Genomic DNA, 17,916 nt, shown 5'->3' with positions numbered 1-17,916 from the left:
AGAAACAGACCAGTTAGAGACACCCGGGATGAGGATTTCATCCGGCAGTGAATCAAATGAGGCTGTTAAGAGAAATAATAAGGTGTAATTATAGCAGTGCTGTTAGTGCCTGTTTATGGGGTCTGGCAGCAATTTGGTTGAACACCCCTCATTTTGAGAAATTTGTAATTTGGCAGTAAGAATTCTTGCCTTCAAATCTGGCACAGACCCTCCCAGTTTAATACTCCAAAATCTGGGAAATGTTGAAATGTGGTTGCTGTTTTAATTGAACTTTTTCAGGATCTTTCGAATTGGCGTTTTTTTTTTTTTTTTTTTTTGCCTTCCTCCTGTTGGATCCAAAAACAAACGCCTCTCTTTTGGAAAGTTCACGAGGTTTTTTAAACCACAAACTCAAGTAAGCTTACAAGCACATGTACTGCTGTAATCAACTCCCATGACTTAAATCTTTGTGTACATGGCGCGCGCGGGGAGGGGAGACATCACTTGAAAAACCCGAGTTCCTTCTGTTGGTAACCCTTTAAAAATTCCCCACAATTAGTATTTTGTTTGATTTCCTTTGAGTCAGAACAGAGCAATGTGGTGTTACTCTTCGTTTTGCCAACCGACAGCTCCCCCCCAAGCTTATTCCCCGTCGTTTTAGAGTACAGTAAAAGGGAAGTCGCTAGGCTAGTGAAATGTGGCCAACTTCGGCTGCCTGGGACCACGCTGCTCCAACAGGCTCGTCTAAAGTCACTGCAAGTTTTGTGACAGGAAACCGGTTAGGTCTTCAATGTCCCGCCTCGGGTTCCCACGGCCTCAGCGGCTGCGGCGCCCACGACGCCCCTTTTGGAGGCGGGCAGGGGCGCAGGGCGCCGGGCGCCACCAGCGGCAGGGGGCAGCAGCGGGAACCCGTTGTTCTGGAGGCGGGGGTGAGGGGTGGGGGGGGACGGGAAGCCGCCCCCCCCCGTTTCCGCCCCCGCTCCTCCCCTCCCCCGCCTCCCCTCCCCCGCGGGGAGAAGGGCGGGGGCGCGAAGCCCTCCCCAGGGACAGGAGGCGTGCGCGTCCCCCCCCCTCACTCCCTTGCGCTCCTCCCCCCAGCCCGGCTCTCCCGGCTCCCGGAGGCGGGAGTTTCCAGGAAGAGCGCTGAGCGCAGCCGCACCACCGGGCGCAAGGAGACATCAAGTAGTCCCTCTAAGCGACCTTATTAGAGGGGCATTCTAGCTGTCAGGGGCCGCCTGAGTTGGAACCCCGAAGAGAGAGAGAGTGGCGGCCCGGCCATAGGGAGCTCAAGGAAAGAAGTCCGGGCGCCCACTTTCCGACCCTGGAGAAGGATGTGTGGGGGAGGCGGAACAAGTCCCGGCACGTTGTGGTCAAAGCGCTCACGGAGTTAAAGTGGGCGGGAAAACCCGGAGCGGACTCGCTCCGACACGCCCAGGACCCCCACCCCCTTCGTGGAGGAGGGGAACGAGGAGAGGCAAGGATAGACTTGTTCCCTTCCCTAGCTTCTTAAACCCCTACTGAAGAAACAGGTGTCCGCCCCCCACCCCGAAGGCCTCGCTGCAGGCCTCGCAGGTCCCTGCGCGGCAAGACGGCAGCGTGCTCCAGGGTCCGCACCGTCGATGCTGGGGGCGCTGGCAGGAGCCCAGGCCATCGGGCTGGAGGAGCTGGGCACGCATGCGTGCAGTGGGAGCGCGCTTCCCGCCCCTTTCCTGAGCGTGTTCGCTCCTCCCTTCCCCCCACGTTCCTCAGCCTTTACTTCAGAGCGTCCCCCGCACCCAGCGCTCTCTCTTCGGGGGAGGTGGCGGGTCTAGCCCGTCCACTGCCTAACCCCTTCACCCTAGTTTCGCCCCGCCTCTCCGGAGCTTCATGTGAACTCCGCTGCTAGGGCTCGGCTTTCACATTCCCGCCTCCGCCCTCAGTCTCCCCTCCCTACCCTACAGCACTTCCTGCGAACTAACTGCCCGGGTCCAGGCTCCGCTTCGGCCCGGCCCTGACTGGATGACTGCGCACACGCCGGAGGGGCGGGGGGGTCCTGCGAGTGCGAACCCTGTGTTCCTGCGCCCTCAGAATTGCAGGCGCCTAATCCGTTTTGCAGATGCGGAGATTAAGGTTCAGAGCCCTAAAGGCTCCTAAAGTCGTTCCCAAAACCAGCACGGTAACGGGTATTGGAAGGATAAATCTTTGACTTTCTACAATTTCAGCAACTTCAGAAAGCCAGCCTGTCAAGCTCCCCTCTCAAGATTTGCAGTTATTCCGGCTGACGCACCTCAGCCCCAACGTCATAAGAACAGTTTTCCTCAAACCAACCGTGTAGCAGTGCCTATGTTAGATGAGGGCTAATTAGAGATTTTAGCTGGCACACAAGCTTTTAGAGGTCAAGCAGGTTATTCACTCTTTTTTTTTTTTTTTGGTACCGGGGATCGAACTTGGGACCTTGAGCTTGCGAGGCAGGCTGAGGAACCACTGAACTAAATCCTCGGCCCAGGTTATTCATTCTTTCTTCCTCTTTTTTTTTGGTTTTTTGTTTTGTTGTTTGTTTTTGTTTTTGACACAGGGTCTCACTATGTGGCTCAGGTTGCTTGCAACTCATTAGTCCAGGCTGGCCTTCAAGTTATCCTCCTACCTCAGCCTTCCCAGTGCTGGGATTATCAACCGTTCGCCACCACCCCAGGCAAGCAGATTATTTTCTCAGCAAGTGGTTTTTAAATGTGGTGTATTTTCTTAGGTTTGGGGGCACTTACTCCTTGCCCCCACTTCAGACCATTTTTTTTTGTATTGGAAATATTTTCATTGAATATTAAAATTTACCATCATATTTTAAAAGATAACTTTTCCTTTTTGTTTTACAATTGGTGGTATTATCCAGAGCCCCACCCCATCCCCAAAGTCCGTTCTTCCTGGGCTGCAGCTCTGATTAGTTACCTGAAGTCCTCTAGAGGTTTGCTTGCAAGAAAGTGATGGATGCCAAACACAGTCTTGAAACACTGCCTCTGTAAACCTTCTGTGTACCCCAATTGAAAGGCTATATATAACCAGGGAATTTAAGCCAAAAAGAGACGTGTCATTTTATAGATATTTAGAGTCGTTATTGCACATTTAAATGTTGAGAGGGGCTCATTGTAAGTATAGGTCTATTTTTGTTTGGTTTCATTTAGTTTTTTTGGTTTTTTTTTTTGGTAGAGGGAATCAAACTTGGGACCTTGTGCTTCAGAGGCAGGTGGCCCCACCACTGAGCTAAATCCCCGACCGAGTTTCATTTAGTTTTAAATGATAGCTTTATTATTTTTCTCTATTGTAAGTATTCCTAAATTATTTATTGGCCTGATGTCTTTTAAACATAATGATAGTTTGATTTGTTAAAAAGCAATTTTTGTTGAGTGGACAGGGAATGTGTTGCATGCTAACATTTCTTGAACATTTATTCAGTAAATGAATGTTTTTGGTGTGAATGTTAGGTATTTTGTAGGATATCAAGTTATATAAGACAAGATTTTTTTTTTTTTTTTGTACTGGGGATTGAACCCAGGGCCTTCACATTGAGCTACATCTCCATCCCTTTATTTTGAGACTGGGGCTTGCTAAATTGCTCAGGCTGGGCTGGAGCTTGCCATCCTCCTGCCACAGCCTCCCAGAATGTTGAGATGACAGACATGTGTCACCACACCCTGCTAAAACAGGGATAGGAGGTGTTTTTGTTTTTGTTTTTGTTTTAGACAGGATCGCTCTCTGTGTACTCCAGGCTGGCTTTAAAGTCCCTAGTGCAGGGTGGTTTAGAGCTTGCAGGGATCCTCTTGCCTCAGACTCCTGAAGGCTAGGATTACAGGCTTGCACTACCACGCCTAGCTCCAGGAAGGGCTATTTATTTTTATTTTTATTTTTTATTTTTTGGTACTGGGGATGGAACTCGGGACCTTGTGCTTTCAAGGAGGCAGGCAACGGAACCACTAAGCTAAATGCCTGGCCCCTAGGGCTATTCTTAAGTAATCAATAGGCTTAAAACTTTTCTACTATAGGCTCAAATCAGTAAAAATTCAGTTTTTAGGTAACTTAATTATTTTATCACTTAAGTGATACATTAGAGATGTCCAGCTGTTTCCCCCCTCTTATTTATATGCTGTTCTAAAGTACTGAATATGTTGATCAAGAGATGGGAACAGTGCATAAGCTAAGAAGTGTCTATAAACAGGAGTGGGGGACATCCAGGAAGATGGCAGAGTGGTAAACAGAGAAACAGCCTCTCTGAGATTTGGTGTTCAGACACTGGAATATAGCAATGTGAGGAGGAGGAGGAGGGATGTGGGTCCCTAAGACTCAGCAAGGACCTGAAGCAAGAATTGAAGGCCACGTGAGAGCGAGGTGAGAGACTTCTACAAACAAAGAGGTGCCAAGCAATGCTTTTTCCCTGAGCCCTGACTCACTGTGTGGGAAGGGCAATTTAAATGTGCAGATGCATGGTGACTACTGGTGACCCCAGAGGCCTTCACAGAGAAATGCACCAGTGGAACAGAGCAGTGGATGCAGCAGACTGCAGTGTCTGGTGAGTTATTCAAGTTCAGATGTCTCTCAGTAGAGGGTAATTGACCAGTAGCAATCTTGGAGAGGGGTCAGTTGAGCTCCGAACTCAGAGCAGCTGCCAGCTGGCTCCAAAGGATGAGGCAGAACCAAGTTCAAGTCAGCAGAAAGTCAAAGAATTAACTTCAAGCCAGCATGGGTCTGAGTTCTAACTGGCAGGAGACACACGGAGTGTTGCAGGCTGAACAAGTCAAGTTCCAGCCTCACAGCCAGAAACAAGCCTGAGCTTCAGAACTAAAGGTGCAAATTTGCTGAGATTATCCGATACCCTGCTGTAAATCTATGGCTGGCTTGTTGGGATTAATCAACACAGAACTGGGCTCTGTGTGCCCAAAATATCTACTAGTGATAGCAGAAACATGTCTTGAAGTGGACTTTTTTCCTGTTCTGGTTTTTGTTTTCTTTTTTCTTAATTGTTCTTATTTTGTATAAGTGTAAACATTATTTATAGTTTTATTGTTCTTGTTCTGTTCTGTTCCTATTTTTATTTCTTCCCTCTTGTCATCTTCACCAGTTCCCCAAAATTTGTGTAATCCCTTTGTCCTCCAGCCTGGCTTCTAATTTCTTCTTCTTCCTCTTCCTCCTCCTCCTCCTTCTATTCCTCCTTCTGCTCCTCTTCCTCCTCCTCTTCCTCCTCCTCCTCCTTCTTTCTCTATTTTTTTTTCACCCTAATCCTTTATAAGTTTTCTCCCCTGAGGGTAAAATTCCCATACTGAGGGCATATTTACTGTATACAATTTTTCTTTGTTATATAACCACAAATCTAGTTCATATGATTAAAGGTGGCAAATCAGTAGTTACCACAATTTGTCATTTTCTAGGCTGTATTTGATGCTTTATTATTGGTGATTATACTCCTTTAGCCAAGGTGACATAGTTGTTCTAATCAGTTGTTCTTCCTGGTATGCCAAGACTGAGATTGCATATGGGTCATAAACAATACTGTAGGCCAATGCCAAAGAACCAGATGCTAAGCCAAATAGGCAGCACCTTCTCATCCCTAATAAGTTGAAGAAGTAGGATCTTGCAACAGACTCAAAACCCAAAAGCCAGCTATGCATGGAAGACATCTCTGAGTAGTCATTTCCTAAAAGTTCTAAATACTAGCAGTAAAGCTACTTGACATACACAATTTATAAGCATCAACCCCAGGAATTAAACTTTAAAAAAAAATAGAAAATGAGAAAACATTTAAGCAAGATGCAACCCCAAACTTCCACCTCACCAAAGGCAAACCCAGGGAGCAATGAGGTAGAACAATTTGAAACCCACCTACTTGGACTCTGAAATGGTAACAGTGGAAGTAACAAAGCAGATGAATGAGGCTTTAGAAAAAATCGAATCAGAAATAATCTCTCAGATAATTACAGAGATGGGGACCATAATGAAAGACATGGTTAGTGAATCTAGAGCAGATACAGATAAGTAGAGGAGCTTAGGAAAATGATGGAAACCATCAATGACCAACATAGGAAAAAAATGGAACCCATGAAACAAATTCAAACAGATATCCAAGAGATTAAGAATTCCATTGAAATTATACACAGCAGAATGAGCCAATGTGAGGATAAAATATCAGATATAGAGGACAAGATTCCAGTTAGTGATCATAAAAAGAGAAATCTCTTAAACATAGCAAGGGACTATGAAAAATCAATCCAACAGCTGCTAGGTGATGCAAAGAAGAATAACATAAGATTGATCAAAGCCCATGGAAAAAGCAGGCGATAGTGCAAACATAAAAAACCTGTTCACAAAAGTAATGGCAGAAAACTTCCCAAGCATGGAAAAAAGAATTTGACATAGAGATAACTGAGGCATATAGAACTCCAATTAGCCATGGTAAAAAAAAAAAAACCTTCACCAAGGCATATAATAGTCAAGATTCAAGAAATTCAACACAAGAACACAATATTAAAAGCTGTTAGAGAAAAGAAATATCACCTAAAAAGGAAAGCCCTCAGAATCACAGAAAACTTCTCAATACAAACCCTCAAGTCAAGGAGAATTTGGAGTGAAGTATTTCAACTCCTAAAAGAAAACAACCTCCAACCCAGGTTGATGAACCCTGCAAAACTGTCTTTCAAAATTGATGGAAAAATAAGATACTTCCATGACAAAGAACATGTGAAGAAATTCATGACCACCAAACTAGCACTCCAAAATGTTCTGGACATTCTAGAGAGAAATAACAAAGACTGCAACTCCATGAGCCCCAACAGGAATGAATCCATCAAGGAAGGCAAATAAGCAGGGAGGGGGGGACCAACAACAGGAAAATAGCATGACAAGGATAAATCCATGCATATCAGTTATAACCATCAATGTAAATAGCCTTGATTCACCAATCAAAAGAAACAGACTGGCAGAATGGATCAAGAAGCAATATCCAACAATGTGCTGCATACCAGAAACACATTTGATTAAAAAAATTAATAGACTGAAAGTCAAATGATGGAAAACAATACTCCGTATGACAGAAACCTCAAAAAAACCCACCAGGGGTAGCTATCCTATTTGCAGACAAAGCGGATTTCAAGCCAAGACTAATTAAGAGACACAAAGAAGGTCACCACATCCTTGTAAAGGGAACAATCCAAGAGGAAGAGATAATCAAATATATATGCACCACATACCAGCACACTCAACTATATAAAACAAATATTAATGGACATAAAAAATCAAATAAGCACTAGTATGAGGGACCTCAATATTCCACTGTCACAGATAGATCAACTAGGCAAAAAATCAACAATGTCAGAACTGAACCAAACTTTTGTAAAAATGGACTTGGTAGATGTCTACAGAGTGTTCTACCCCACAACATCAGAATACACATTCTTCTTGGCTGCTCATGGGATGTTCTCCAAAATAGACCACATACTAGCTCATAAACAGGAGTGGAGAGTAGGTTTAATAAGAATATAAAGAAGGATGAATATGAAGAATGATGACAGCCCAACAGTGTGTGTGTGGAAGCAATGACAAGAAAGAGAAATTTAAGTGTAAAGATGGATATGTCTCCAGATTTCAAATACTGAAGAAAAATGAAAAAGCCTTAGAAATTCTGTACTGTTTAGTATCAAGCATAGCTTTTAGTTAGGAAGGGTGGAATAGTCTTGTGTTTAAGCATTTGCCTACATATATAGATTTGGTGAGTAGGTTTTTGTTGTTTATTTTGTAATGCTGAGGATCAAACTCCTGGACCTCCCACATACTATGCAAGTACTCTACCACTGAACTACACCCACTGCCCTGGGATATAGTTTTAAGGAAGATCAGTGGTTAAAAAAAAATCTGATTTACAATGGAATTCAAACTTCCTCATCTAGTGCAAGGGAGTTTTTTTTGGGGGGGTGCTGTTACTGGAGATTGTACCCAGGGCCTTTGCACTGAGCTATGTCCCCAACCCTTTTTTCTTTCATGTTTTGAAACACAGTCTTACTAAATTGCCAAATTGCCTAGACTGGGCAATCGTCCTGCCTCAGCCTCCCAGAATGCTGGGATTATGAACCTTTTGAGTTTTGAGGTTACATGTACCCCAAATTTTTAATCACTCATCCTCCAAAGAGCATTACTTTACAGTCAAGACACTGGACATGTAACTTTAACTTTTAATTTAAATCTAAATACTCTTTGACCAATGTAGAAACCATTGTATTTGAACTATATTATTCAAATTTATCCTTCTAACACAATCTAATCAGCTATATCTTTATTCAGTTCCTCTGAAAGTTCCTGCTGGGCTCCTGCTTCTGCCTTCAGAGTGCACAGCAGCTTTAGCCTCGGTGCTACAACCTGATCTGCAAAGTGATGGGTCTCATGGGGGACCATATGATAATGTCACTAGGTTTTCAGGTCAATCTTATTTTGTTTTTATTTATCTTTTAGTCACTATGTAGTTCACGCTGGCCTTGATCTCTCTATGTAGCCCAGGCTGGCCTGGAACTTCAGTGATCCTCCTGCCTCAGTCTCCTTAGTGCTGGGATTACAGTCATGGACCACCATGCCCAGGGTATATCTAACATTTAAATTCAGAAATTAAATTGGAAGAACATCAAATACATTGTCTTTCTTAAGTAAAATGAAAAAATTACAGGGCCAGGGATTTAGCTCAGCGGTTCTGCCGCCTGCCTTGAAAGCGCAAGGTCCCAAGTTCAATCCCTGGTACCGAAAAAAGAAAAAATTACATGTGAAAATATATTACTTCTTATTAAATACAGTAATAATTTTCAGAACTCTTGTATATTCCTATATTGATTTTCATAACCTTCAACAGTGTCCCATGGACATTAGAGTCAAACTACTGTAGTTTATGTATTACTGATCTGGGAGAACAGTGGCATCTGATTTCTTGAGGGAAAATCACATTGTAGACTAGAAGTAGTGGAAAAAATGACACAAATCATCAGCCTTATCATAATGGAATTGAGGCCTTTCCTTTATCATCAACCTCTATGTCAAGTAGCAGATACTCCTTGTTGTTCTTACCTCCAAGCTGGATTTTATGTTGTTCTGAGGATTGAATCCAGTGCCTTGAGTCCACTGCACTACATTTCTGGCTAAGCCAAAACTCTTTTTTCTTTTTGGTACTGGAGATTGGACTCAGGACCTTGTGCTTGCAAGATAGGCGGGCACCGCTGAGCCAAATCCCCAGCCCTCCTTTTTTTTCTTTTTTAATAGCAGAACATTTATTGGTACATTTTAGGCATACATAATGATAACACTCATCATGGGGAATTTGTACCTGTACATGATATATCTCACCTCTTTTTTTTCCCATTTCCCCACTTCCCCTCAAGCCCCCTCCCCTCCCTATGTACAGAACCTTTGTTTCCATTTTTTCCTTCCATTTTCACCTTTTTTCTTGTCCCTTTCTTTCTCCCTCCCTCCTCCCTTGTTCCCCTTCCTATTTGAACACCTTCTTCCCATTTCCCAACATCCATTATACATCTCAGTCCTTATTTCCACTTTCAGTTTCTCATACCAGAGAAACAAGGCAGTATTTAGACATGTGTCTCCAGTTTATTTCACTGAAGAGTATGGTCCCAAGGTCCATCCATTTAACTATAAATGTCTGAAGCTCATCCTTTTTATGGCAGAGTAGTACTCCATTGTATAAAAAAAGCACATCTTCTTTATCCATTCATTAGTTGATGGGCATTTGGGCTGTTTCCAAGATTTAGCTAAACCAGAATTCTTAAGGCTTCCATTTGTCCAATCATTTTAGAAGCTGTGGTTTAAGTAGATGCCCATTAATTAAGCCTTTCCATCACCAAGCTTTCTAAAGACTTCTGACTCCATTCTTTGATCAGGAATAAGTCATTCCTCTCATTTTTGCTTCAGTTTCTTTATTTAAAAATTTTAAAATTATTTTTAGAGCAGGGTCTTGCTATGTAGTTTAGGCTGGTCTTGAGCTCACTATGTAGCCCAAGTTGGACTCAAACTCATGGTGATCCTCCTTTGTCAGCCTCCTCAGTGCTGAAATTACAGGGGTGCACTACCACACCCATCTTTACATTTGGTCTTAATGGACTAGCAATTGACTTCTGGTCATTGTAGTTTTCTAGGATAGAAATGCCTCTCCTCTACCGTAATCCTGTAGGACTCTTTATTTTTAGTTTGTTTTTTTTTTGTTGTTGCTGAACATGGAATCCAGAGCCTCAAACACACTAGGCAAGTGTTGAACCTCATCTATAGCACCACCCCTGGGACTCTAAAATCTTTTTTTTTGAGACAGGGTCTCACTATGTAGTTCAGGCTGACCTTGGAACTCACTATATAGCCCAGGCTAGCCTGAAACTCACAGCAATCCTCCTGCCTCAGCCTCCTGAGTTCTGGGATCACAGGCGTGTGCCACCACGCCTGACCTGGGACTCTGGAATCTTTTTTTTTTTTGGTACTGGGGATCGAACTCAGATCCTTGGGTTTGAGCAGCAGGGCTAAATCCCTGGCCCAAGGGACTCTGGAATCTTTTTTTTTTTGGTACCAGGGATCGAACTCGGGACCTTGTACCTGCAAGACAGGCACCGGAACCACTAAGCTAAATCCCTGGCCCGGGACTCTGGAATTTTAAAGCAATTTATTTTACTCAGACCTGTGTCCTTTTTGAGTCTTATTTAGTTTTGGTTTCACTGATTTTTATTTATTTTTTCTAATCTCTATTTAATTTATTTCTCTATTTCCTTCCTTCTCGTATCTTTGGGTTTAGTTCAATCTTACTTTTCTAGTTCCTTAAATTGTAAAGTTGGGTTGTTAATTTGTTATTTTTCTTGTTTAATTATGTAATTCCCCTCTTAACACTTGCTCCATTCTATAAATTTGTTGGGGTCGGGGGAGTTGTTGTGTTTTTTTTGAACCAGGGATTGGAGTCAGGACCTTGTGCTTGCCAGGCTTATTTAGTTTTGATGAGAGATCTTTCACACTGGAGAATTGAAATTGTGAGTCTGAAATATAATGCCATGTTAAGATAGGGCTTTAGAGAGGTAGTGGCCAAAAAAGTACATTAATGCTTCTTAACCTGGCATCCAAGAAAAAAACCATGAACCATGAACACGATCCATGAACATGGTTGGTGGAAAAAGTTATATCTGTATTTCTTTTCTATTTCCTTCCTTCCTTCTTTCCTTCCTTCCTTTCTTTCTTTTTTTAACCAGGGATCTCTTCTTTCTTTTTTTAGTGCTGAGGGTTGAACTCAGGGCCTTCACACTTAGCTACATCCAGGGCCCTTTTAATCTTTTAATTTTTGTTTTGAGACGGGGTCTCACTAAGTTGCTGAGTTCCCCCAGCTAGGATTGAAATTGTGATCATTCTACCTCAGACCCCTAGCGTTCTGGGACTACAATCATGTGCTGCCACTCCTGGCCACATCTTTATTTGTAATTTGTAATTGACATTTAGCATTTCCTTACAGTGTGAATATAGCAACAAGACCATAGCAGTATTAACAGCACAGTACTATACTTACGACTTTGTCACCGATAGAAATCACAGATAATTTCATATCACAATGCAGTTGTTTCTGACACACTGACAGTTTACACTCATCACTAGTTAATAGATCTTGTTTTTTAGTGTGTTAATAAACATTTATTTGTTATAAACTAAATATTTTTGTAATAGGTATTGAACCCAGGGTGCTCTACCACTGAGCTACATCCCCAACCCTTTTTTATATTTTTATTTTGAATCAGGGTCTTGGTAGATTGCCCAGGCAGGACTTAAACTTGTAATCCTCCTGCCTTAGACTCCCTCAGTCCTGGGATAACTGACATTTAATATTTTGATATTAAATATTAAACATTTAATATTTTGATTATTATTTCAGTATAATAGACTTCCTTTGTATACCCATGTAATACCCTCTGTGACCATTTTATGCATTTAAAAATATTTTGGTGGTCATGGTGGTGCATACCTGTAGCCCCAGCTATTCAGGAGGCTGTGGCAGAAGAATCTTGAGTTCAAGGTCAGCCTGGGCAACACAGCTAAGACTTTATATCATAAAATAAAATAAATCCAATCAAAACATTATTATGAAAAGAGGTCTGTAGGTTTTTCTTTTTTTATTATTTTTATTTATTTATTTATATATTTTTTGGTACTAGGTATCAAACTTGGGTCTTTGCACTTGCGCAGCAGGTGGCGAAACCACTGAGCTAAATCTCTGGCCCCTGTCTGTAGGTTTTTCTATACTACATGGTACAAAGAAAAGGTTAAGACTCTCTGCTTTAATCAAAATAAATAATATTAGTAATTATTATAAGCCACTGAATAAAATAAAACCTATGAATCCATACTGACATAAGTGAAAAATTAAGTGTAGGAGAAGGAAAAGCATTTCTTTACAATAAGATGGCAACTAATAATTATAGATAGAATGATGAAGTAAACTAATTTATGGATTTTAAAACTAGTCAGTAAAAGTTTTATTTTATTTATTTTTATTTTTTATTTTTATTTTTTGGTACCAGGGATCGAACTTGGGACCTTGCACTTGTGAGTCAGGCTCCGGAACCACTGAGCTAACTCCCCGGCAGTAAAAGTTTGATGAGGAGAATATGTACATGGCAACATGTCTCTCCATAAATTGCTTTATTGTTACAAGAAGGAAGCAGTGGAAGAACCTCAGTAATACCACCTTAAACCACGTCATCAAAAGTAGTATCATTGGGCCAGGGATTTAGCTCAGTGGTTTCGCCGACCGAAAACAAAAACAAACAAAAAAGTAATATCATTGATCTTGGAACCAATTAACATTATGTATCTCCTAATAGGAATCAGTGAGGACGCAATACTATGTGGGTGATAGTTCTACCCACAATGCACACACTGAATCTAATCATGATGAATTGTCAGATAAACTCAAATTGAGGGCCATTTTATAAAATAACTGACTTGAACTATTCAAAAATGTCAAGATTGGGAAACAGAGAAGGTTCAGGAACTGGTTCAGATCAAAAGAAATAGAAGAGGCATGACAACTAAATGCAATATGTGATCTGCAATTTGATTTGAGATCAGAAAAGAAAAAAAAGCCCCGAATAATGTTTTTAGGATCATTGACAAAATTTGGTCTGGACTGTGAATTAGGTAATAGTATTATATCAATTTTAAATGTCTTGATCTTTACATTCCTACTGTGGTTACATAAGAAAATCATTCCCTCTCTCCTTGTCTCTCTCTCTGTCTCTCTCTGCCCTGGGAACCAAAAGCCTGGCCTCATGCATGGTGCTAGGCAAGTGCTCTACCACTGAGCTACTTAACCAGGCCAGAGAGATAACCTCACTCATAGAAAAAAACAAGGGTAGAAGAATGTGATGTCTCTTAGTCTCAAATGATTCAGGAGGAAAAAAATCTATATCCATATAGACATAGATAACTATATATGTAAAGAGAATAATAAATGGAGGAAAATGTAAGTAATTTATGATTTGGATAAAGGGTATAGGTATTCCTTGTACTTTTTTTCTTTTGAAACAAGGTTTCACTACGTAGTTCAGGCTGACCTTGAACTCATTATGTAGCAGCCCAGGCAGGGCTGGAATTTGCAGCAATTCTGCCTCAGTCTCTCCAGTGCTGGGATTACAGGCTTGCACCACGACTAGCTTTCCTTGTACTATTCTTTAAAATTTTCTATAAATTCAGGCCAGGGATTTAGCACAGTGGAAAAATTTTTTTTCTGTAAATTCAAAATTGTATTAGTCTGGATCATTTCCTCTTTTTTTTTTTTGGTACCGGGAATCAAACTCGGGTCCTTGTGCTTTTGAGCCAGGCAGCGGAACCACTGGGTTAAATCCCCAGCTCTTAGTCTGGATCATTTCCTCCTTCACTTTTTTTTTGGTACCAGGGATCAAACTCGGAATCTTGAGCTTTCGAGGCAGTCGGCAGAACCACTGAGCCAAATCCCCGGCCCTGCTCCTTCACTTTTAAGACATGAAACTTCAGTTTGAATTTTTTTTTCTTATCATTCTTTTTTTTTTTTTGGTACCAGGGATCGAACTCTGGTCCTTCCGCTTGTGAGGCAGGCAGCAGAACCACTGAGCTAAATCCCCGGCCCTTTCTTATCATTCTTTTTTTTTTTTTTTTTAATTTTTTTTAATGGCCCTGGAGCTTGAACTCAGGGCTTAATACACAGGAAACGTCAGATTTTGAAAAATGAAGACTTGCTTAAGATCATACAAGTTAAGTTAATGGCAGAGTTAGGGCCCAAACTCAAATCTCCAACTGTCAGTGCTCTTTTTAGGAGACCAACTGACTCCTTTGGTGTTTATGTTTGGATAACAAAAGTTGAGCCACCTCTTTTTACTTCTCTTTTTTAGTTTCTTAGTTCCTTAGAGCTAGTTCCTTCTACCAGAGAGACAGGGTAATGTAACTAAATACTTCTTTCAGTTCCTTCATGATTAGGCAAGGATGTTTGAAGTTTTTTGAGCTGTACAGTTGGGATATCTCTTTCCTCATGTACAGTCAACGTTCTTTTGACCCTCATGCTGGAGATTAAAACCAGAGCCTCATGCATATAGGCAAATGCTCTACCACTGAGCTATGTATCCAGCCTTCATAATTGTATTCTTAAAATAAGAGAACTAATCTAATCATAATAAAAGTATGGTAGGGTCCATGTAATAGTAATAGTTTTACTAGTTAACTGTCTTAACAACAACTTTGTCAGAAAATTAAGAAATTAGCTGAATGTGGTGGTGCATATCTGTAATCTCAGCACTTTGGAAGGCTGAGGTAGGAGGATCACAAGTTCAAGCCTAGCCTGAGCAACCTTGTGAGACACTATCTCAAAATAAAAAATTATTTAAGAAAAGAGGTGGGGATGTAGCTCATCACAAAGGCCCTGGGTCCAATTTCCTAGTAACACACACACACACACACACACACACACACACACACACACTCAGATCTGTCATTGTCTATGTAAATCAGCTAACTGCTAATTGTTAGCACTATGACTCTTTTTTGGGGGGGTACCAGGATTGAACTTGCTTTCGAGGCAGGCAACGGAACCACTGAGCTAAATCCCCAGCCCACTATGACTCTTTTTTTTTTTGGTACTGGGGATCAAACTCGGGTCCTTGTGCTTGCGCAGCAGGCGGCGAATCCACTGAGCTAAATCCCCGGCCTTTTTTTTTTCTTTTTCTTTTTTTTTTTTTTTGGTACCAGGGATTGAACTCGGGTCCTTGTGCCTGCGCAGCAGGTGGTGAAACCACTGAGCTAAATCCTCGCCCCCCACTATGACTCTTTTTCTCCAAATGAGATAATATAAAATGTTATGTTGAAATAGCCATTTTTATAATAATTAAATATAAAAATTTCATGTGGTTCATCTTAACAGCAATAATATGAAATAGCCTCTTTTACCTCATTGATAGAAGCACTTAGAGATGGTTCATGTGGCAACTGCTCTTGACTCTTCAACTCAGTTTTCTTTTCCTATCCTGGCTATTCCTCTATCCAACAATATCTGTGAGATTCTTTGTAGGCTTCAGATTCCTCCATATTTCTGTCCTAGCTTGTATTGACTTCGACCAGTTGGGAGCCTTCCAGGGATTCATAGAAAGTTAGAGATAGACGATCAGAGGGAATGTGTTCCGTCTCATACACCAGGTGAGGAAACTGAGGCTTAGCTAGAATGGCCTGCAGAGCAGCACCAAGCTGATATCTCTAAGGTGTGGCATGAATGTAGTACTGTGACTCCCAAAGCAGTTGTTGTGTTACCTCAGCACTTTTGCATTTGCACTTTTACTTTTTTTTGGTATCAGGGATCGAACTCAGGACCTTGTGGTTGTGAGGCAGGCAGCGGAACCACTGAGCTAAATCCCCGGGTCCGCACTTTACATTTTGACAGCCCAATTATGTGCATTTGTGTCTATCATAATCTCTCTCTTCCTCCCTCCTTTTTTTTTTTTTTTAATCTTTTTCTTAGCTTTCAAGTTTTATCAGTCACTTGAGTCTTCCTTACTTCCTGTTTCTTTCTCCATTTAAGAGCAGTCTTAGGGCCGAGGATTTAGCTCAGTGGTTCCGGCGCCTGCCTTGCAAGCGCAAAGTCCCGAGTTCGAATACCCGGTACCCCCCCCCCCCCAAAAAGAGCAGCCTTAGTTTGTAAGATTAATTTTTTTTTTTTGGTACCAGGTATTGAACTCGGAACCTTGCGCTTGCGAGGCAGGCAGTGGAACCATGGGCTAAATACCCGGGCCCTAAAGCTTTGGGAGTACTTAGAGAACGGTGGAAGTACTTGGTTTTTTGTTGTTGTCTTTTGGCACCGGGGCAAACTCGGGACCTTGCGCTTGAGAGGCAGGCGGCCGGAAGCACTGAGCTAAATCCCTGGCCCCAAGCAGCCTCAGTTTGTGTATTGTCTCTTTCCATCATTGCCACTGTTGAAAAGTGAAGAAATAATTGCATTTCTTGATTTTCACTCCTGGAGTGATACTATGGGGGAGTAGGTGGGATACTTTTATTTATTTATTTATTTTGGTACCGGGGATCGAACTCGGGTCCTTGAGCTTACGCAGCAGACGGCAAAACCACTGAGTTAAATACCCAGCCTGGGTGCTTTTATTTTTAAAATAACTAAGGGAGGGCCGGGGATTTAGCTCAGTGGTTCTGCCCCCTCCCTCGAAAGCGCAAGGACCTGAGTTCGATCCCCGTTACCAAAAAAATAAATAAAACAACTAAGGGAGGGCTGGGACTATGGAGCGGAGTGATGGAGCACTTACCGAGCTTGCAGATGGCCCTGCAGAAGGCCCTGGTTTCACCATCGTAACAAAAAAGCAAACGAACGCACATCAGGGGCTGGGGCTAGCTCAACAGTAGAGTGAATGCTTAGCACACTCAAGGCCCTGGATTCAATACCCAGCACCAAAAATAATAATAACCAGACACCTTTGCAAATTTGTATACTTATTGTGCATTATCTTATACTTACTGAATGTTTTTTAAATAACTTGGAAAATAGTGGGCTGGGGATTTAGCTCAGTGGTTTCGCTGCCTGCTAAGCAGGCTCAGGGACCCAAGTTCGATCCCCCGTACCAAAAAAAGCCCCCCAAAAAAAACAAAAAAAAAAAAAGAAGAAAAGAAAATAGTGGTTGATAATATCTTTCTTCACAATAAAAATTTCCATGCCTCAAGGGAAACAACTGAAAAGAATCAGATAACTATGTTTTGTTTGTTTTTTTGGTAGGAACTCGGAACCTTGAGCTTGAGAGGCAGGCAGTGGAACCACTGAGCTAAATCCCTGGCCCTGTATTTTTTAAATGAAAAGTGTGTTATTTTTTAAACCAAGAGAGCACTGACATCCCCAGCCCTTTTTATTTTGAGACAGACTCTTGCTAAATTGTCCAGGCTGGCCTCAGATTTGCAATCCTTCTGCCTCAGCCTCCCTAGTAGCTGGAGTTACAGGTGTGTGCCACCACAGTTGGGATGAGTGGTATTTCATTAACCACCAAAGAGTAGAGACTTGAATTAACTTTGACTCTACTGAAAATATACCATGTCTTTGTTTCTAAAATACCAAATTGTGGGCTGGGGATTTAGCTCAGTAGTGCCACCGCCTGCTGCGCAAGGGCCTGAGTTCAATCCCCAATACCAAAAAAACAAATAAATAAAATAAAATAGCAAACTGTTTATGTGAAAAGATCTTTGTGAACCATGGCCAGGGAACAGAGTAAAATATTAAGATAAGAGAAATTAGTATGAATGACGTGAAAAATTTTAGAATAATAAAAAATTTTTGCATTCTAAGAATATTGTAACAATTTTTAAAGGGGAGGCCAGAAGTAATTGATTTCTTATAGTTAATATATTTTCAAGATAATTTGGCTAATGATTCATCCACTATGTAGTGAAACATGGGAATGA

General features: G+C 41.7%; 1 long non-coding RNA gene across 3 annotated transcripts in view; it reads right to left on the bottom strand.

The window, feature by feature from the left end:
* Positions 1-1,964, bottom strand: part of LOC110350422 (uncharacterized) — a 43,634-nt gene extending 41,670 nt beyond the window's left edge. The window contains exon 1 of one of the 3 annotated variants that reach the window (XR_002396985.2): positions 1,736-1,964. This is a non-coding gene — a long non-coding RNA (uncharacterized LOC110350422). The remainder of the gene's footprint in view (positions 1-1,735) is intronic. The other 2 variants (XR_015452770.1, XR_002396984.2) reach the window with 2 other exon arrangements.
* Positions 1,965-17,916: the final 15,952 nt, after the last annotated feature.

This window comes from Heterocephalus glaber, unplaced genomic scaffold, assembly GCF_053883595.1.
Source record: "Heterocephalus glaber isolate CG9 unplaced genomic scaffold, H.glaber_assembly_v1.0 deba00001452, whole genome shotgun sequence".
Lineage (NCBI taxonomy): Eukaryota > Metazoa > Chordata > Mammalia > Rodentia > Bathyergidae > Heterocephalus > Heterocephalus glaber.
Note: the sequence above shows the minus strand (reverse complement) of the source record. Positions and strands in the feature narration are given on the sequence as shown.